Raw genomic sequence first — 22,572 nt, forward strand, 5'->3', positions numbered from 1 at the left:
CATGACAAAATTCCAGACAAGTTCACTACAGCCACTAAGAACCACAAAGAACCTGCAACACCGCAATTAAATGTTTTTAAGGTACATGTCAAGGTGGACAAATTACAGCAGATTAAGCAAACCCAGACCAACCCCAATGCCAATTTTCAATTGACTGCAGCCTGACATCATTCAGAACCCAAAATGCCCACTTTAATGAGGAAGGTAGAGCAAGATGGCCGACAGAGGATGCATGTGAATCTGCTCTATGTCCTTTTGCGTTTCCTGGTGCTATTATGCCTTTCAAGCATAAGGGGAAGGTGATGCTTTATTTCCTCCCTCCCCCCCCCCCCCCGAGCTAGATGGTGTAGCAGAATGTGGCTGTTTGTACCACTGTGCACTACTAATGGCAAGCTGCAGTGGCACTTGAACCAGCAACCTCTGTGTTCTCTCGGCTGGTTGCCTTAACCATTAAGCTATTCATTGAAATAGCCCGGTAATATCGCTAGCTGTCCAATATAAAGAAAAGGTACAAAACTGCAATAGAAACATTCAGAGGCACTACAGTATACAGCAGCTAGTGGTGCAGCTGATACACTGGTGGCTGGAGCTGGTATGCAATAGTTTTGGTTAGTGTGCAATATCAAGGGAGAAGAGCTGCTGTGGAAAACCAACAAAGCTAACCTTTAGCACGTGTTAGCTGTTCCTGCCATGCAATGAACTGCTTATCAAGCCAAGCAATACAGGAGAGGGGAGGAGGGACCTGGTCAGCTGTACCCCCTAAAGCCAGCACTAGTCAGTCGCACACCCCAAATTTCTGCTGAACTGAGAGACCCAGGACAGGAGCCACCATCAGATGAGACAAGGAGCTTGTGAAAGACCATCCATCCGCCTGCTGGAGATAGAGAATACTGACTGACCAAGGAACATCCCATCCTATAAGACACTGAAGTTCAGCGCTCTCTCTCCACCTGCTGGTAGATGGTCCCACAAGTCTCTGGATTCGTCTGCTGCCAATGCTAAGGGAAATCCAGTTAGAAATTTTAATCTTTGTGTCTTAAGTTCTCCTATAATAAGTGCGGTTTCACCATTGGAAACTTTTAAAAGATATCTTACAGAAGTGTTGGAAAATGTCTCTTACCCAGAGGAAGGCGGAATCGGTATCAGTGGGAACTATGGGAAAAATCTGGATGCTTCTCTAGACATCTCAGGAGTTATTCAGTCTTCAAGAGCCGATGTGGAAAGAGCTACTTTACTCGTTTCTTTGGTGTTCAAACAAGTCTTGAGAACTCATTGATACAGATTTTAAGAAAGCTTCAAAGTTGTTTAAGGGTCAAAAAATTTTAATTTTTCCAGACCTCTCCAGGGCTACCCAGGCGAGGCTAAGTTATTTCTTGCGAAGGGAACAGTTTTTCAGTTGAGGTTTCCTTGCAAACATGTGGTTAAGTATAATAATGAACAGTGTTTTCTTTATCCCTCAACAACCGATATTGTTTCTTAATGTGAAGAAGTTTGCCTCTGGTGCATCACAGTTTTAATCTAAGAGTCCCTTATGTGATTCTTTGGACGTTAACGTCTGGTCAAGTCTGTTAATGCCCACTGTCAATCAGCTTGTACTTTGGTTTCTTATTAAGCTCCCTGCTGTTTTCTTCAATTCCACCCCCCCCCCTCCTTTTGTGGGCTAAGAGTAGAAGTGTATACATAAGTACGTAAGTAATGCCGCACTGGGAAAAGGCCAAAGGTCCATCGAGCCCAGCATCCTGTCCACGACAGCGGCCAATCCAGGCCAAGGGCACCTGGCGAGCTTCCCAAACGTACAAACATTCTATACTTCTTATTCCTGGAATTGTGGATTTTTCCCCAAGTCCATTTAGTAGTGGTTTATGGACTTGTCCTTTAGGAAACCGTCTAACCCCTTTTTAAACTCTGCTAAGCTAACTGCCTTCACCACATTCTCCGGCAACAAATTCCAGAGTTTAATTATGTGTTGGGTGAAGAAAAAGTTTCTCCGATTTGTTTTAAATTTACTACACTGTAGTTTCATCGCATGCCCCCTAGTGAACAGACGCTTCACATCCACCTGTTCCACTCCTCTCATTATTTTATATACCTCTATCATGTCTCCCCTCAGCCGTCTCTTCTCCAAGCTGAAAAGCCCTAGCCTCCTTAGTCTTTCTTCATAGGGAAGTCGTCCCATCCCCGCTATCATTTTAGTCGCCCTTCGCTGCACCTTTTCCAATTCTACTATATCTTTATTGAGATGCGGCGACCAGAATTGAACACAGTACTCAAGGTGCGGTCGCACCATGGAGCGATACAACGGCATTATAACATCCTCACACCTGTTTTCCATACCTTTTGTTTCCATATTGTTGCATAAGGAAATACAGGAATGTAATGCAAGAGTGATCCGTATTAGTATGCAAATTATTTTTTTTTAAAGCCCATTTTAATGATGCATAGGAGTTGGTTGGTTGGCAGGAATGAATCACTAAACTCTAAAAGAAGAAGCAGCTGAAAATGACTAGCAGGTGTATTACACAATAATGTTGGCCCTTTGCTAATGTGAGGTGCTCCAAGGTGAGATCATTTACATAAGTCACCGGAAGCTGTGGTTAAGGGAGTGCCCATCAAGATGTTTTTCCTTTATACTTTGAGCTTTAACGTAAAGTCAGCTCCAAGATACACTGCACTTTTTCTCTCTAAAGATCATGCCCTCGGGACCTTTATTTCTGAACAGCTGCCAAATAGTCTAGTAGTTCCATAAAGTGTATTAGAAACACTCCAAGAATTCAACAGATGACGTTTGAATTGTGTTTCATATGTATAAATATACAGAAGTTCTACTGTATAACAGATACTATGGTTTATCACTCATTGTTTATATTTTTGGATCTATGAATTCACGGTCAAGACCATCATTAATCAGCAGCACAACGTGACAGCGTTTATTTTTAAACTCTCACCCAACTCGCTTGAGAATCCCTGGGTGTTAAAGTCACCTAAAAATGTGCACACCCACAAACATCACATCCAAATGTTAATCCTTCACAGCTAAAGGAAAAAAATGGGACCTTTCTATCCTTTTACTTCTCCAAATACAGCCCCCACCAGCACCCCTCTTCTCCCTCCCCCCCCCCCGAGGCTACTGATGCTGTGGGAGGCAAAACTTTGGTGGGCCCAAGCTCCCCTATGACTCACAAACCAAACAAATAAGATAAAGAGTCAATTTAAACACCACAGTAGACACAATAAAGGCAAAATTCCCGCTTCGCTGTTCCCCTTAAATACGTCAGGTGTGGTACCCATGTCAGTCCACGTTTAAAGGTAATCAACAGAAATAAAACGTGGAAAAGAAAATAAGATGATACCTTTTTTTATTGGACATAACTTAATACATTTCTTGATTAGCTTTCGAAGGTTGCCCTTCTTCCTCAGATCGGAAATAAGCAAATGTGGTAGATGACAGTGTATATAAGTGAAAACATTCAAGCATTACTATGACAGTAAAATAGATACCATTGGAGATTCTACATGGAATGTTGCTACTATTGGAGATTCTACATGGAATGTTGCTATTCCACTAGCAACATTCCATGTAGAAGGCTGCGCAGGCTTCTGTTTCTGTGAGTCTGACGTCCTGCACGTACGTGCAGGACGTCAGACTCACAGAAGCAGAAGCCTGCGCGGCCACATTGGTGATCTACAAGGGCCGACTTCTACATGGAATGTTGCTAGTGGAATAGCAACATTCCATGTAGAATCTATAGAAATCAAACAAAATAAAACATGGAAAAGAAAATAAGATACCTTTTTTATTGGACATAACTTAATACATTTCTTGATTAGCTTTCGAAGGTTGCCCTTCTTCCTCAGATTGGAAATAAGCAAATGTGGTAGATGACAGTATATATTTTCTTTTCCATGTTTTAGTTTATTATTATTATTAGCATTTGTATAGCGCTACCAGACGCACGCAGCGCTGAACACAAAGAAACAGTCCCTGCTCAAAAGAGCTTACAATCTAAATATTTGCTTTATTTCTATTGGAGTACCTTAAATACGTGAAGGCCACTAAACATAGCATTAGGCAAGAGAACTACTACTACTACTACTTATTTCTATAGCGCTACCGGACGTACGCAGCACTTCACACTACAGTCCCTGCTCAATAGAGCTTACCAGTGTGTTTATTCTACGAAAAAAGGTGCCAGTACTCAAATGCTAGGCCACTCTTCAGGAGTGGGGTGATCACTGAGGGACCCACCCCACAATAGCCAGTCACAGAATCTATGAAAAAGCAGAATTGGTGTGTAGAGCCTGAGCTCTTTCATTAAAACTTTGGGTCCATGGGTCAATTTTAACAGACAATGGAAAAGGTGCCGGTACTCAGTACCCCCAAGTACCCCCTCAAAAAAGCCCTGGAGCTTACAATCTAATTATACGAAAAACCCTCTCAATGGGCCGAAATGCTATGCTTTCGGAAGAAAAGCTCCTCGTAAGAAATTGCTCCGCCTTCTACGGTTCCCCGTGGGCGACCAGGCTCGCATCCCTCCCACCGGGGCCCAAGGACAACATACCTGCTGCTACGCCTCAGCCCGACCGCCCCGGCATAGCGTTAAGGGGAAAAAGCAACCATCGAGCGAACAACACCCAACAGACCTTACGCCTCTTCTGCTGCGTTTCAAGCCTCGCTCTGGGACCCGGGACGCTGCTGATTGGCTGGCTAATCTGCGTTTGCAGGTTCGATTGGTTAAGGTCACATAAAAGGAGCGTGCGAGGAGGTTATTGAAGGGCTCGGCACATGGAGGTTTCGTTAAGCCTCCTGGGCTTCACAGGGACCCGCCCTTTTGGGGTTTTACTCGCGCCCTTTGTTGACTATAAACCAATCGCAGGCGGGAAGGGTCCTGGAGTAGGCCGGACTGGATGGGCTACTACCAATGAGAAGGCGCCGGGGGGGCGGAATTTGCTGGAATACAAGGAAGAGTGACAGGAAGGCAGTGGTTTAGGGACTGGAGATTGTGATAATAACCTTTATAGGTGGTTCCTTCTTCAATGAGCAAATGTTTAGTGTTCCGTCTTTTAAAGTATAGATCCTCCATATTCTACATAGTGGGTCCTTTATGGAATAGTTTACTTGCTAATGAGAGGTTTGAACGATTTTAAAAACACCCTTAAAACTATGTTTGTTTGTTTGTTTGTTTATTTATTTATTGCATTTGTATCCCACATTTTCCCACCTATTTGCAGGCTCAATGTGGCTTACAGAGTTTTGTTATGACATAGTCATTCCAGGATATCAGATACAATTAGTAATATACAGAGATTAAGAAAGGGAAGAGAGAATGAAGGTGTTGGGCAGGATAGTATAGATGGTGGATTTTAATATCATAATATTTTAATAATATTTATCTATATATATAAAAGGCAACACTGAAGCCTCCAGCCGGAAGTGTGAAGCGCCAGAGATATCCGGTTTCCCCATGAGTGAAGGAAAACAGCACAGCAGGAAATCCCAGGAAACTGTGAAGGACTCAGAGGGGGGAGGGGAGAGAGATGCCCTCACTCTCTCTGTAACAAAAACACAGAACAGCAGGAAACAACACTGAAGGACTGGACTCGGGAGGGGGAGGGAGAGAGGGCAGAGGGCAGGACACACACACTCCCACATGCACACTCTGAAGAAAACCTTGCTAGCCCCCGTTTCATTTGCATCAGAAACGGGTTTTTTTTTACTAGTTATTAATAATTATTAACATACATCTTAATAATTAATAATATACATCTTGAGATGTATAGATCCTCAACAATATTCTACATAGCGGGCCCTTTATGGAATAGTTTACTTGCTAATGAGAGGTTTGAACGATTTTAAAAACACCCTTAAAACTATGTTTGTTTGTTTGTTTGTTTGTTTATTTATTTATTGCATTTGTATCCCACATTTTCCCACCTATTTGCAGGCTCAATGTGGCTTACAGAGTTTTGTTATGACATAGTCATTCCAGGATATCAGATACAATTAGTAATATACAGAGATTAAGAAAGGGAAGAGAGAATGAAGGTGTTGGGCAGGATAGTATAGATGGTGGATTTTAATATCATCATAATATTTTAATAATATGTATTATTAATAATTATTAACATACAGCTTAATAATTAATAATATACATCTTGAGATGTATAGATCCTCAACAATATTCTACATAGTGGGCCCTTTATGGAATAGTTTACTTGCAAATATGCGAGAAATGAGAGGTTTGAACGATTTGTTTAATTAAGTTTTCATATTTGATCAATGAGAGAGATTTTAAGGACCTCCCAAGGTGGCCCTTAAAACTATGCTGTTTAATGACATTTTCAGTCAATGATAATTGTTTTGGGATTGCTTTAGAATTTTTATTGGATTTAATGGAGGAGTGGCCTAGTGGTTAGAGCCCCTGTCTTACAATCCAGAGGTGGCCGGTTCAAATCCCACTGCTGCTCCTTGTCATCTTGGGCAAGTCACTTAACCCTCCATTGCCTCAGGTACAAACTTAGATTGTGAGCCCTCCAGGGACAGGAAAATACCCAGTATACCTGAATGTAACTCACCTTAAGCTACTACTGAAAAAGGTTTGAGCAAAATATAGAATAAATAAATATATGGAATGTTGCTACTATTGAAGATTCTACATGGAATGTTGCTACTATTGAGATTCTGTTGCTACTATTTGAGATTCTACATGGAATGTTAGTGTTGCTATTCCACTAGCAACATTCCATGTAGAAGCCTGCCCTTGCAGATCAGCAAGGCGGCTGCGCAGGCTTCTGTTTCTGTGAGTCTGATGTCCTGCACGTACGTGCAGGACGTCAGACTCACAGAAACAGAAGCCTGCGCAGCCGCATCGCTGATCTGCAAGGGCAGGCTTCTACGTGGAACATTGCTAGTGGAGGAGTGGCCTAGTGGTTAGAGCACCAGTGTTGCAATCCAGAGGTGGCCGGTTCAAATCCCACTGCTGCTCCTTGTCATCTTGGGCAAGTCACTTGACCCTCCATTGCCTCAGGTGCAAAATTAGATTGTGAGTCCTCCTGGGACACAGAAATAAATATTTTACTTTTGTTTATCATATTTTATGTATTTTTATTCAGTGTTCTATGTTTTGTGTTTTGTTAAATGTTTGATTTTGATATTCTGTATATTTGATTTGTACTTCACTAGTGCAAACTATAAATATTGTAAATACATAATTAAATATCAGAATATATAAGTGAAACATAAAAGCTTTCCAATGACAGTCTCAAAGGAAAGAGTTGGGTGAGAAGCAGGGAGAGATGGATGAATGATCAGAGGGTGACACAGCAGTATAATTTTATGGTTTATAATGTGATGGGAAACCCGGGACTTTGTTAAGTTCTGTCTGGTGAGTATCAAAATATTTCATTATTTTGACTTCAAAGATTTTATGTTCCTAGATTATCTTAAAATGTCCCCTTTTAGTATTCTCACTAGGGGCTTCATTCTGAAGTAGGCTGTGAAAACTCTAAGGTTGTTTACAGCAATTCTGCATGCTATTTTTGATTCTTTAATTTGTAATTTGTCAATGTGATGAAAGACATGTTATTTATTTTTTTCCTACTGCAACTCTGGGCATTGGAGGGTTAAGAGCTTCTTGTACACGTAGCAAATGCACCACAGCCCATTCAATTTGAATAGGCTACATCATATGTGCCTCATGGAAATCACCACTAGTGCGGTTTAGTAAAAGAGGCCCTAAGTAACTTGCCCTGAGTCACAAGGAGCTGCAGTGGGGAAAATAAATGTAACCTTGGTCTCATCAGTCCAGGCACCAGCTAGCTCATCACGGGTCAGGGGCACCTGAGACCAGGGTCACAAAGAAGGACCAATCCTTTCCTCCTTTTCTTGAACACGGTTCCTAGCCCATTATAAACCATAAAGCTGTATGTCTCTGTTGATCACCCTCCCCTCACCTATCCACACCCATCCTGTTAGAATATCAATGATATGCTTTGATGTCCCCATGCATACCTCCGACCCACCCCCATCCTCCCACCCTGTCAGACTGTCATAGTAATGCTTGAATGTTTTCACTTATATACACTGTCAGCTAACACATTTGCTCATTTCCGATCTGAGGAAGAAGGGCAACCTTCGAAAGCTAATCAAGAAATGTATTAAGTTATGTCCAATAAAAAAGGTATCATCTTATTTTCTTTTCCATGTTTTATTTTGTTTGATTTCTATTGATAACCTTAAGAGTGGACTAACACGGCTACCACACTCCTCTCCTTTTCTTCAAACACTGCAGTCTCTCTGTTCACACACACTGAGCAGAGCGCAGGCAGGCCGTGGCCAGACAAGGATCCAGAAGACTATAGGGTATTAAGCCAGAGCTTGTTACTGTTTATTCTACACACTCTGCTTACTTTTCTCTGATAGTTCAGAAAGCAAGTAGATTCCCAGTCTCATGCAAAGAAAAGGCTCCAGTCCAGAATTTATACAAACAAACCAAAATTTTACTGAAGATTCTGCAACAGGCAGTTCAAATCCTCTTTAAAACAGACAGTCGATGTGGAGTCCAGCTTGGTATCAAATGCAAACTATAAATCCAGAGCAAATTTAGGGATATGGAGGGGCTTTTTTGATATGACATCTAAGCTGGACTTTGGACGTTTTGCGTTAAACGTCCCAAATCCGAGTAGGAAATATGGCCATTGCAGTGTAGGAGGAGTCAGCATTCTTAGTAGACTGGCCACACAGACACCCCAGCAGAGCAGTGGGGCACCCTAGGGCAGTGATGGGCAACCTTTTGAGCTTGGTGTGTCAAAATTCACCAAAAAACCGAGCATAACTCGGGTGGTGTGTCACTTCAAGAAAAATCACTGCTACTAGGACAGCCCCCGGGCCCCCCCTACCCAAGATCGCTGCCCACCCGAGGTCGCCGGGCCCCCCCTCCACCCGCTACCGGGCCCGGAACTAACCTTTAAAGCCTCCTTTCACGTCGCAGCAAGCAGCAGCAGGGCAGACCTCTCCTCCTTCCTTCTGTGCTCCGCCCTCGCGGACGTTACGTCAGGCGAGGTCAGGACACGGAAGGAAGGAGTGGCCTGCCCTGCTGCTGCTTGCTGCGACGTGAAAGGAGGCTTTAAGGTTAGTTTCCGGGAGCGAGGAGGGAGGGCGGACCACGCTGCGGCGGCGCCGCGTGTCAGTGCTGACACACGTGTCATAGGTTCGCCATCAGGGCCCTAGGGGGCACTGCAGTGGACTTCAAATAAATGCTCCCAAGTACACATCTCACTGCTGCTCCCTTATATTGTGTGCTGAGCTCTTCCAAAACCCACCGCCCCCCACTGTACACCACTACAATAGTCCTTATAGATGAAGGGGTCACCCATATGTGGGTACAGTAGATTTTTGGCAAGTGTGGGAGGGCTCACACTTTCCACCATAAGTGTAACAAGTAGAGTGGGATATGGGCCTGGACCCTCCTCTCTGTAGTGTACTACACTGACCGCTACACTACTCCTGGGACCTGCTTGCTGCTCAGTACTAGCTATAACATCTGAAACTGTCATAGAGGCTGGTAAGTACTATTTTTAATCAGATCTTTGGGGGGGGGGGTCATCCTTGATTCCCTTCAGTGGTCATCTGGTCATTTAGGGCACCTTTTTGTGCCTTATTCGTTCTAAAAACATGTCTTATTATTATTATTATTATTAATATTTATTGCATTTGTACCCCACATTATCCCACCTATTTGCAGGCTCAATGTGGCTTACAGAGTGTTGTTATGACAAAGTCATGACAGGATATTGGATACAATCAAAAGTAAGCAGAAGATGGATGAGGAATTAGAGAAGATGGTGTTAGAATAGGATAGTTTAGGAGGTGATTTGTGTCTTTAAGGGGTCTTTTTTGTAAGCTCTATTAAAGAGATGTGTCTTCAGAGATTTGCGAAAGTTGCTTAGATTGTCCATAGTTTTTAGGGCTGGGGGTAACCCATTCCATATCTGTGTATTTCTGTAGGAGAAGGTAGTGGCGTATGCCTGCTTATATTTAAGTCCTTTACAACTGGGGAAGTTCAGATTGAGGAATTTGCGGGCTGATCTCTTGGCATTTCTGGGCGGTAGGTCCACAAGGTTAAACATGTACAGTGGGGCATCTGCGTGAATGATCTTGTGTACGATCGTGCAGATCTTGAATTCGATACGCTCCTTGAGTGGAAGCCAGTGGAGTTTCTCTCTTAAGGGTTTCACACTTTCGTATTTAGTCTTTCCAAATATGAGTCTGGCTGCGGTATTTTGGGCTGTTTGGAGGTCAAAACATTGATGTTTTAGCTCTAGACTTTAAAATGTCCAAGTGTTAGGAACACCCTAATCCCGCCCTAGACACTCTCTCTTGTGATTTGGACGCACTGCAGGTGAATTGCATAGATAAAGATCTGCTGAATAGGTTTCAAAAGTACAGATTTAGTTGTTTTGAGAAGAAATCCTTCCAAATGCTACTGAATGACACTTTTTGGACGTCTTTCTGTGTTGAAGATGAGCCCCACGGTGTATCTTCTTAGGTGCAATTTAGAATCCTACAGTATGTACATATTTTACAGCTCCTCCTGTCCATATTCATCCCTTCTGGGTGTAACAACCTAACGCTGTGCCTGCAGCACTTGTGTAACAAGCAGATCTTCCTTTGGATCAGACCTCCCTGTCCACACTCTCCTCAAAAGAAGCACCTCTTCGGCAGCGGCGTACCAAGGGCTAGGTGGTGGGGGCGGTCTGCCCCGAGTGCACGCCGCTGGAGGGGTGCAGAGAGCAGCCACGTGCCTGTCGGCTCCACTGGTTCCCTGCTCCCTCTGCCCCGGAAAAGGTTACTTCCTGTTCCAGGGCAGAGGGAGCCGAGAGCCGCGTGGCTGCTCCCAGCAGCCAAGAATGCACCCCGGGGGGGGGGGGGGGTTGATGTGCCAGAGGGGGTGTCATTGCGTTGGGGGGTGGGGTGCTCATCAGCGATCCGCCCCGGGTGGCAGCCGACCTAGGATTGTCACTGCTATCCGGGCTACTCCCTTTGGCTTCAAACAGCTCTTCACTGTTTCTGCTTCCATGCTGGGATCCCCTACTTCCCACCTGGAGCACTCCTCCACTTCACTGTTAATGCCCCCACATGTCTCAAACCACCTTTCTCAAGTGCAGGGCCGTGCCAACACAGTAAGCAGGGTAAGCACCGCAGGGGGGCGCCGACCTCTGGAGGGCGCCGCTGTGGTGCTTACCCTCACGCTTACCCCAGCTCCGCACCGCCCTGGGGGCTTTAAATCTGTGAAAGCGCTGCCAATGTCTTCAGCCTTCCCTTCGCGCTCATTCGTTCCCTCAGTGTCCCGCCCTCGCAAGGAAATGACATCAGAAGAAGGCGGAACACTGAGGGAACGAACGAGCGTGAAGGGAAGGCTGGAGGTAAATTTAAATGAAAGATGGACATGGATGGCAGGACCCAGGGAGAGAGGAGAAATTGCTGGAAATGGAGGGGAGGGGAGAGAGGAGAATTGCTGGATATGGATGGAGGGAAGGGAAGGGAAGACAGAGGAAGGAGATGCACATGGATGGAGGGGAAGGGAGAGAGAGGAAGGAGATGAGATGAGGGAAAAGGAAGAGAGGAGAAAAACTGCACATGGATGGAGAAAATAGGCAGAAGCTGGATCCACTTTTGGATATAGAGCAAGAAATGAAGAAGAAAGGAGGAAATAAATTGAAAGGAAGCCCTGGAAACGGAGTTAAGAGGACAGATAGCAGCAGAATCAGATACTGGGCCAGCATGATCAGAAAAAGAAAGTCACCAGACAACAAAGGTAGAAAAAAAACATTTTATTTTCATTTTAGTGTTTGGAATATGTCCACTTTGAGAATTTACATCTGCTATCTTATTTTGCAATGTATAGCAACTTGTTTCTAAGAATATTGCTGACAATTCCTGTCAGTGTGGCAAGTGGTGCGCGATCATTTTCAGGGTTAAAAATCATAAAAATTTATTTGCGATCAAGTATTTCGCAAGAAAGGCTTGTAAGCCTTGCCATGATTGCTATTGAGAATGATATATGTGCCCAGTTAGATGTCAAAGATTTAATTACTAATTTTGTGAACATGAAAGCACGAAAAGCTAAGTGGTTGTAAACCCTCTATTTGTTCAGCAATCCCACAAAGATGCACTCCATCTTTCAGCTCCTATTTCCTTTGTGCCACACGGGGGGGCACCAGAGACCCTAGGCACGGCCCTGCTCAAGTGTCTACTCACTCTGCTCAGCTTGGGGGAACTTATTGCCTCCCACTTTCCCATGGTCCAATCTAGAGTTCCTCTGGTAGTTCTTTTGGCACTGGGTATCCTAACCAACAGCCAGCCACATCCTCAGGTCACAGGATATTCATCCCTTCTCCACCAGCAGGACCTGTGCAGATGTGAAGGCTTCTGAGCAAGTGGTCGACCTCAGACTCCTTACCACCCACTCAGACGCCAACGGCACAGAGATGTCCAGGTCTACTTTCCCCATGGCCAAACCCAATTATTCCAACATGGTGGTGGGTTTTGCACTGCCCATCTGCAAGTATTTTTGGCATCATCCAAACAACACAATGTTTCTTCTCGCATAGATGTAGTCCACCACCCGGCTTTCTCACCAGGGTCCCCCAGAGGGACTCTGGCACTGGGGTTGCTGCTGTCACCTCCGATGGCACCCTCCAAGGTTATTACCAGCTCTTTCTTGACTGATCTCCGACGACGATCTTGTCCTCACATCCACTCCCAGATGCCCTCCGAGCTGCTCTCGGTTACAGATGATGATGTCTGGGGAGTGCTGGCCATCGACTCTTGTTCGCCATCACTTCCCCAGCTCTTTTTCAGTGTTTTCAACAGGCTCGGGCCTCCAGATCCCAAACAAATCTTCAGGCTTGCTGGTTTAGGCGGTTAGAGTGAGGAAAGAGAAGGGAAGCTTGCCCTTGGCCTGGATTGGCCACTGTCATGGACAGGGTGCTGGGCTCGATGGACCCTTGGTCTTTTCCCAGTGTGGCATTACTTATGTACTTATGTCCTCTACGTGGCTCACTTTTATGTTTAATCTTTTTTTATTGAATAAAGAATCATTGCAAATACAAAACCATAATGTGCAAATACTTATTTCTTTAAACATTCCTTCCCAACTTCCCTCTGTCTCCCATCCCTCCCTTCCCTCCCTCCCTCAATCCCTCAATCCCTTCCCCCCTCCCCAAATTCTGAGTCCAGCTATGTGTCTCATTAAAAATTCAACAGTCTACTTCTAGCATGTGAGGACAACGTGTTAAGGAATGGGCTCCAAATGTTCTGAAATTGCAGTCCTGTTTGAGCTTTAAAGTCTGTCACTGCCATCCTTTCAACTCGCACTAGTGCAATCATGCGGGCTCTCCATCGTGAACATGTAGGGTAATGTCGGGTAATCCATTCAGATAGGATCACCTGTTTAGCCACTATGATAGATTTGTTCACAAAAGCTGTTAGTCCTGCTGGGATGGGGTGAATTAGTATCAGATGTCCCAATAGTAACCCTGGATCATACTTCCACCCTGCTGACCATATTTTTGAAACACATTGTATTATATCCTTCCAGTATTGAGTTATACCTCTGCAGGACCACAACATATGCCCCAAAGTAGCCTCCGGCTCCCGACACTTAGGGCACTCTCCCCAAGGGGAGAGCCCCATGTGAAAGGCCCTTCGGGGAGATATATACAGCCGTAGCGCCACTTTATATTGAGTCTCCCAGTGAGATATCATCATTGTCTGCTTTCGCATCGTGATTATATGTGACTTAAACTGAGATAGAGTAAGATTCATTGGTATATCTTGTTGCCACATGAGTAGCAATTTCTTGTAGTCCAGCTCCTCTGCCGTATCACGAATGTGCCTATGATGAAATTTGAGAGGCACCTTCTGCTGTGCTGTCAGTGAGAAAGCTGAGGCCAATTCCTCTTGAACATCTTCAGCCAGATCTTCCCATGGTAAAGATTGTATATAATGCCTTAACTGAAAGTAATGAAACTTGTCCGAGGGAAGCATTGCAAACTCGGCTTTTAATTCTTGGAAGGGTTTTATCTTACCCTCTTGAGTGAGTGCCTGCGTCAGGTATACCATTCCATTCCGTTTCCAACGGGCAAAAACTGGATATAGGAGCCCTGGTTCAAAAGCCGGGTTTCCACAGATCGACAGATATGGAGTAACTTTAGCTGAAAACCTATGGAGTTTGCAAATCCATTTCCACACCGCCTTCGCGGATCCCATTATTCCAGATTTTTGCAGTATGTATGGAGGCGAAGGTCCTCTAGTATGCAAATAATTACTGAAGTGTAGCCCAGAATATAATTGTAATTCCATTGATGTATTGGTATAATCTTGTGTGCCTCTAAACCAATCATTCAGATGACGCATTCCGCTGGCAATAGTCATATATTTTACATTTAACAGGCCCAGTCCACCATACTCTGTCGGAACACATATTGTGGAGAAAGGGAGGCGTGGTTTCCTTCCCTTCCATAAAAAGGATTGTACTATCTTTATCAGTTTATGTTCATCAATCTTTGTTAGAGATAGCGGTAGTGTTTGAAATGTGTATAGCCATTTGGGAGCGATAACCATGTTAAACAAAGCGATTCTCCCCATCAAGGAGAGTGGTAATGGAGTCCAAGCTTGCAGTTGTTTATTTGTATCCTGCATCAGTCGCTGCACATTTTGTTCATAAAGTGTGGTCAAGTTCATAGGGATATTCACTCCCAGGTATTTTATGGAGGTTTGTGCCCACTGCAGAGGAAATGTCCCAGTCCACCCTGCTCGCATCTCTGGAAATGCCGGGAGTGCCACTGATTTGTGCAAATTTAAACAGAAACCTGAATATCCCCCATATTCTTCTATTGTCTGGACTAAGGGTCCCAATGTTTCAGTAGGCTCTCTCAAGACCACCAGCAGGTCATCAGCATATGCTAAAATTTTAATTTCCTGGCCTGCCAGCCTGACCCCCCGGATGTCCGGAGCCGAGGAGACTTTCCTTATCAAAGGTTCCAGGGATATCAAGAACAGCAAAGGCGACAGGGGACAACCCTGTCTTGTACCTCGACAAATTTGAAATTCTGGTTCCTTTATCCCATTTACTACCACCCCTGCTCTAGGTCCTCTATACAGTGCCTGTACTGCTTGCATAAACCAGCCCTCTATGCCCATCTCTGATAATGTTGAAAACATGAAGTCCCATCCTACCTTATCAAAGGCCTTCTCCGCTTCTAAGCTCAAGATCAGGGTGGGCTTTCCAATCTGTTGACTTGCTGCTAGGGCCATCAGGGTTTTTCGAACATTATGGACCGATTGACGACCTCGCACAAATCCCACCTGTTCTTCCCCAATCAGTGATGGTAAGCATTGTGCCAATCGTTCCGCCATCATCTTTGCCAATATTTTGGTATCAACATTGAGCAGAGATATCGGCCTATAGGATTCCACCTTATCAAGAGGTTTCCCTGGCTTCGGTATTAGTGTGATCAATGCCGAATTGGCATATCTTGGGAAACTTTTTTTTTCCACTACTTCCCGATGGTAGTCTAACAACGCTGCTAAAGCTTCTCCCGGTAACAATTTGAAATACTCCCCGGACAGCCCATCTGGGCCAGGCGCTGACCATAATTTTAATGTTTTAATCACCCCTTGTAATTCCTGCATTGTTAATGGTTTATTTAGACATTCTACTTGCTCTACTGATAATCTTGGGAGCCCCAACTGCTGCAAGTAATTCCGTGTTGCCTGCTCTGTAGAAGGTGGTCCCGCCTGATATAAAGTAGTGAAGTAATTTGTAAATGCCTGTCCTATGTCTCTATTATTAGTAAGAATGTTCCCCTTGGAATCTTTAATTACTGTTATCGTCCTTGGGACTCCCGCATTTTTAATTAAGCGCCCTAGCATTTTGCCTGTTCTGTTACCAAATCTCTGTAGTTTAAATTTGTAGGACAGTGCTGATTTAAGTTCATTTTCATGCAATAAGCTATTTAATGCTACCTGGGTGGCCTTTAAGAGTTCTAGGTTGTCTACTGTGGGGTGATGTAGGTGGACTCTCTTAGCTTTTTGCAATTGTCGTTCTAACCTTAAAATACCTGTGGCCCTTTTCTTATTTTTAATGTGACAATATGCTATGATGGCACCTCGCAATACCGCTTTGGAAGCGGACCAAAATAGCTCCGGCTGTGATTCAAGATGTACTTGATTATGTTCTGTGTATTGGGCCCAGGTCTTTTGTATATGTATTCGTAAATGTTGGTCTTGATATAGTTGTGCAGGGAATCTCCACCCCCTCCCCCCCCATCAGCATTTGTAAATGCAAAATCCACCCATACTAATGAGTGGTCAGTTATCTCCTCAGGCCCAATAGTTGCCGATTTTACTGTGTAAAAAAGTGAGCGAGCCACCATTATATAATCAATCCGGGCAAATGTCCCGTGTGCTCTTGATCTGTGTGTGTAATCTTTATCTCCCGGATGGTGGATTCTCCATGGATCCACCAGATCAAGAGTCTGATTAAACCCCTGAAACTCTTTAGCACGTGTTCCCCTGTAGTGTGAGGCTAGTATATTTGAGCAGTCTTGGCGCGGGTCAATTACTGCGTCAAAATCTCCCACAACCACCAGATCTCTTCTTCCATTATGCAAACATTTCCTAGCTAGCGATTTAAAGAATGTGGCTTCGTAGTTATTGGGCCCATATAAGACTAGTAGTGTAAATTCTTTCCCTGAGAGCCACACGTTTAATAAAATATATTCTCCTTTGACCCCTCTTTCTAATATAGTTGCTTTATATGGGAGCCCCTTTCTAAACAGGACTGCAACTCCTCCTTTTCTACTCTGGGACGAGGCCGCAAATACCTCATTAACCCATAGTTTTTGCAATTTAGAATGTTCTTTATCTGTTAGGCGTGTCTCTTGTAAACACGCTATGTCTGCTTTGTGTCTTTTTAGCGCTGTGAGAATCTTGGCCCTCTTAATCGGGGAGCTAATACCTCCAACATTCCACGTTATTATCCTAGTAGTCATTATTTCCTATCTTTTCTATGCTTGGTGGGTTTACTTTCTGTATGATCATGCTGTTCCACCTCTGCAACACCGATAAGTCTCCCCAGCTCCAAGATTGGGCATTATTCCTCATAATTGTTCCATGAGTTAATTCTGACCATTCCCAATTTGTACTACATCTTGCCTCATGACACATAGCTAACCCCATGCTGTATATATTCAGAGTTCCTATTCTGTCCCCGAAACCCTCCCTCCCTCCCTTCCTCCCCCCCTTCATTACCATCCCTTCAGCCATCTTTCCAGGCCCAAACCTGGAATTTAGCACGAGATCACCTGGGTTACTGAGAGCTTCCCGCCCCTTTAAGTGAAAGTTATACTTACTGCCACTATAATGTTCTATTCATCCATCCCCCGATGTTACTGTAATGTTCTCATTCTCCCTTTATTATGCCTTGTTCTGTTAATTTGGACCTCGCTTCTTCAGGGGACTGAAAAGTTTCCCATCGTCCTTGGCTTAGTATTTTTAGTGATGCAGGATATTGGAGAATAAAACGAACTTGTTTTTGAGCCAGCAAAGAGCACAAAGGGTGGTATTTTCGTCGTTGTTCCTGGACTCCCGCGGAGTAATCCTGAAACATTAACACTTGCCGCCCGTCATGTTTTAGTTCCCCTCTGCGTATCTTGAATCCGTTTAAAATTTCTATTTTTTGACGGTAGTTCAACAGGCGCATTACTATTACCCGTGGTCTAGTTTGATTTTCTCTGGGGCGTCCCACGCGGTGTGCCCGTTCTATAATTAAAGGTCCCATGGAATCTGACAAGGCCAGCTCTTTTGCCAACCAAGTGGAAAGCCATTCCGACAAGTTCTTATCTGGGATGTTCTCAGAAAGGCCTACAATCCGAAGATTGTTTCTTCGTGAGCGGTTCTCAAGGTCCTCAAGTTTTTCCATGTGCTCTTGGAGCTGTTGTTTAACGTCACGGAGGTCTGTACTATAGCCCTGGGAGTCGTCTTCAAGAGCCGAAACCCGAGTCTCCAGATCTTCCGTGCGGGTCTCCAGTCCCTCTAATTTCATGTGGATTGCATCCAACTTTTGTTCCATCGCGTCCCACTTCGGCTGCCAGGCCCTCGCGACTGCCAAGGTGATTTGTTCTAATTGAGAGCTTGTGAAAATTTGGTCCGCCTGCTCTGGGACCGCTGCCATCTTGGAATCGGGGGTAAGCGTTTTGGTCTTTTCTTTCTCTTTTTTCCCCGTTCGCAAAGCCATTCCAGCTGGGGATTTAGTAACAAATCTGTCCATACAAAGATTTAAGACCACCAAGTCAAATTTTCAATCGTTTGCGGCGCCGATTTTTAAATGATGGGGCGGGAGCTCTCGAGCCGAAGCGAAACACGACCGCTCAGCTCATCGCACCACGTGATCTCCTCCGTGGCTCACTTTTATTACATAGAGCAGTGATTTAACCTATTGTGATGTCATAGTGGCTCATTCCACCAATAAGAGCCAACCTCATTAGTGATGTCACAATGGCTTGATTGTATAGAATGTTTGTACGTTTGGGAAGCTTGCCAGGTGCCCTTGGCCTGGATTGGCCGCTGTCGTGGACAGGATGCTGGGCTCGATGGACCCTTGGTCTTTTCCCAGTGTGGCATTACTTATGTACTTATGTCCTCTACTTGGCTCACTTTTATTACATAGAGCAGTGATTTAACCTATTGTGATGTCATAGTGGCTCATTCCACCAATAAGAGCCAACCTCATTAGTGATGTCACAATGGCTTGATTGTATAGAATGTTTGTACGTTTGGGAAGCTTGCCAGGTGCCCTTGGCCTGGATTGGCCGCTGTCGTGGACAGGATGCTGGGCTCGATGGACCCTTGGTCTTTTCCCAGTGTGGCATTACTTATGTACTTATGTCCTCTACTTGGCTCACTTTTATTACATAGAGCAGTGATTTAACCTATTGTGATGTCATAGTGGCTCATTCCACCAATAAGAGCCAACCTCATTAGTGATGTCACAATGGCTTGATTGTATAGAATGTTGGTACGTTTGGGAAGCTTGCCAGGTGCCCTTGGCCTGGATTGGCCACTGTCATGGACAGGATGCTGGGCTCGATGGACCCTTGGTCTTTTCCCAGTGTGGCATTACTTATGTACTTATGTCCTCTACTTGGCTCACTTTTATTACATAGAGCAGTGATTTAACCTATTGTGATGTCATAGTGGCTCATTCCACCAATAAGAGCCAACCTCATTAGTGATGTCACAATGGCTTGATTGTATAGAATGTTTGTACGTTTGGGAAGCTCGCCAGGTGCCCTTGGCCTGGATTGGCCGCTGTCGTGGACAGGATGCTGGGCTGGATGGACCCTTGGTCTTTTCCCAGTGTGGCATTACTTATGTACTTAAGGTGCTAGAAGAAAACGGAGGAATAATAGGATTTATTTATTTTATTTATTTGTTACATTTGTATCCCACATTACCCACCTATTTGCAGGCTCAGTGTGGCTTACATAGTACCGTAAAGGCGTTCGCCAATTCCGGTATGAACAAATATAAAGTGATGTTGTGGTAGAATAAAGTTCTCCGAGGACAAGCAGGCTGCTTGTTCTCACTGATGGGTGACGTCCACGGCAGCCCCTCCAATCGGAAACTTCACTAGCAAAGTCCTTTGCTAGCCCTCGCGCGCCCGCGCGCACCGCGCATGCGCGGCCGTCTTCCCGCCCGAAACCGGCTCGAGCCGGCCAGTCTTCTTTTGTCCGCACTCGGTACGGTCGTGTTTTCGCCGTGTCGAGCCCCGGAAAGTCGACCTCGCGCGTCCAATTTGTTTTGAACGTGTTTTTTTCCTTCGGGAAAGCTTGTCCTAGTCGGGAAGTGCTCCGGAAACCCCCCGCCGGGTTTCGTGTAAATCCTCCCCGTACTTCCAGCTTTTTTGCCCCGGTAAGTTTTCTTTCGTCGTCGGGGTAGGCCTCTTTTCGGCCTCGGTCGAGATTTTTTCTCCCTCTAAATTTGGTGCTTCAAATTTCGCCATTTCGGCTTTTGATTTCGCCGGCGTGATTTTTCCGCCCATGACATCGAAGCCTTCCAGCGGCTTCAAGAAGTGCACCCAGTGCGCCCGGGTTATCTCGCTCACTGATCGACACTCGTCGTGTCTTCAGTGTCTGGGGGCCGAGCACCGCCCTCAGAACTGCAGTCTGTGTTCCCTGCTTCAAAGGCGGACTCAGGTAGCGAGACTAGCCCAGTGGAACGTGTTGTTCTCGGGCTCTTCGTCGGCATCGGCACCGGGATCTTCGAGTGCATCGACGTCGTCAGCGTCCAGACCTCCTTCCTCGGCCGCCCCTGCATCGAGTGCATCGAGGCATCGGGCCTCTGCATCGGCGCCGAGACATCGGATAGCTGCATCGACGTCGGTGGTACCAGGACCTCGTCTGCTGATGTCGTCGGACGGTGGTGCATCGGGTGGAGTGCAGGTGAGGGCTGTCCATTCCCCTGCTGGTGGCGGTGAGCCCTCGGGTGGGTCTCCGCCTACCCTGAGGGCTCCTGCGGTACAGCCCCCCCGAGATCGACCTTCTTCAGTCTCGGCCCCGAGGAAGCGACGGATGGATTCGACGTCCTCCTCGTCGGTGCCGGGGAGCTCCGGTGACATGCTTCGGAAGAAATCGAAGAAGCATCGACACCGGTCTCCTCCCCGTGTCGGCACCGAGAGCTCTGGGTCGCCGAGGGATTCGGCACCCAGCAGGCATCGGCACCGAGAGGACCGCTCACCCTCTGTTCAGGAGGTGTCGATGCGCTCCGCTCTGGACAGCCCGGAACAGCCTCCACGCCCGGAACAGGTACTGACGTCGACGCCTGCATCGACCTCTCAGCCTTTCTCTGCAGCCGCTCTAAACGAGAGCCTCCGGGCCGTTCTCCCAGAGATTCTGGGAGAGCTGTTGCGCCCTACCCCTCCGGTACCGGCGGTGCTTGCGCCACCGGTACCGTCGAGCGTGGCGCCGGCTGGCCCATCGCCCAGGTTGAGGTCCCCGACGTCGGTACCGCGTGCGGTACCGACCGCGGCCACCTCCCAGGAAGGCTCCCCGACTACGTCGGCGGAGGGAGCTTCGCCGATGCGGGCGAGGGAGTCTACCTCTCGACGCCCCCATCGTGGACGGGGTTCCACGGAGTCGAGCAGGGCGAGGTTGCAGACACAGGTCCGTGAACTTGTGTCTGACACCGAGGGTGAGGCCTCGTGGGAGGAAGAGGAAGATCCCAGATATTTCTCTGACGAGGAGTCTGAGGGTCTTCCGTCTGATCCCACTCCCTCTCCTGAGAGACAGCTTTCTCCTCCCGAGAGTCTGTCTTTTGCCTCCTTTGTCCGGGAGATGTCTACGGCCATCCCCTTCCCGGTGGTTGTGGAGGACGAGCCCAGGGCTGAAATGTTTGAGCTCCTGGACTATCCTTCTCCACCTAAGGAAGCGTCCACTGTTCCCTTGCACCATGTCCTGAAGAAGACATTGCTTGCGAACTGGACCAAGCCATTAACTAATCCCCACATTCCCAAGAAGATCGAGTCCCAGTACCGGATCCATGGGGACCCAGAGCTGATGCGCACTCAGTTGCCTCATGACTCTGGAGTTGTGGATTTGGCCCTAAAGAAGGCTAAGAGTTCTAGGGAACATGCTTCGGCGCCCCCGGGCAAGGACGCTAGAACCTTAGACTCCTTTGGGAGGAAGGCCTACCATTCCTCTATGCTCGTGTCCAAGATCCAGTCTTACCAGCTCTACACGAGCATACACATGCGGAATAATGTGCGGCAGTTGGCGGGCTTGGTTGATGCTCTTCCCCCTGAGCAAGCCAAGCCTTTTCAGGAGGTGGTCAGGCAGCTGAAGGCGTGCAGAAAATTCCTGGCCAGAGGAGTTTATGACACTTTTGATGTTGCGTCCAGGGCCGCTGCTCAAGGTGTGGTGATGCGCAGGCTCTCATGGCTGCGTGCCGCCGACCTGGAGAATAGAATCCAGCAGCGGATTGCGGACTCGCCTTGCCGTGCGGATAACATTTTTGGCGAAAAAGTCGAGCAGGTGGTAGAGTCTCTCCACCAGCGGGACACCGCATTCGACAAGTTCGCCCGCCGGCAGCCTTCAGCTTCTACCTCTACAGGTAGACGATTTTTCGGGGGAAGGAAGACTGTTCCCTATACTTCTGGCAAGCGTAGGTACAATCCTCCTTCCCGACAGCCTGCGGCCCAGGCTAAGCCCCAGCGCGCTCGCTCTCGTCAGCAGCGTGCGAATCAGCAAGGCCCCGCGGCTCCCCAGCAAAAGCAAGGGGCGAGCTTTTGACTGGCTCCAGCAGAGCATAGCCGACATCCAAGTGTCAGTGCCGGGCGACCTGCCTGTCGGAGGGAGGTTGAAAGCTTTTCACCAAAGGTGGCCTCTCATAACCTCCGATCAGTGGGTTCTCCAAATAGTCCGGCAAGGATACACCCTCAATTTGGCCTCACAACCTCCAAATTGTCCACCGGGAGCTCAGTCCTACAGCTTCCAGCACAAGCAGGTACTTGC

General features: G+C 46.4%; 1 protein-coding gene across 3 annotated transcripts in view; it reads right to left on the minus strand.

The window, feature by feature from the left end:
• MKNK1 (MAPK interacting serine/threonine kinase 1) overlaps positions 1-4,743 on the minus strand; it is a 193,556-nt gene extending 188,813 nt beyond the window's left edge. For all 3 annotated transcript variants that reach the window (XM_030207029.1, XM_030207027.1, XM_030207028.1), the window contains exon 1: positions 4,560-4,743. The gene's annotated coding sequence lies outside the window, so the exon portion shown is untranslated. The remainder of the gene's footprint in view (positions 1-4,559) is intronic.
• Between the last annotated feature and the right edge of the window lie 17,829 nt (positions 4,744-22,572).

This window comes from Microcaecilia unicolor, chromosome 6 (genome assembly GCF_901765095.1).
Source record: "Microcaecilia unicolor chromosome 6, aMicUni1.1, whole genome shotgun sequence".
In the NCBI taxonomy this organism is placed as follows: Eukaryota; Metazoa; Chordata; class Amphibia; order Gymnophiona; family Siphonopidae; genus Microcaecilia; species Microcaecilia unicolor.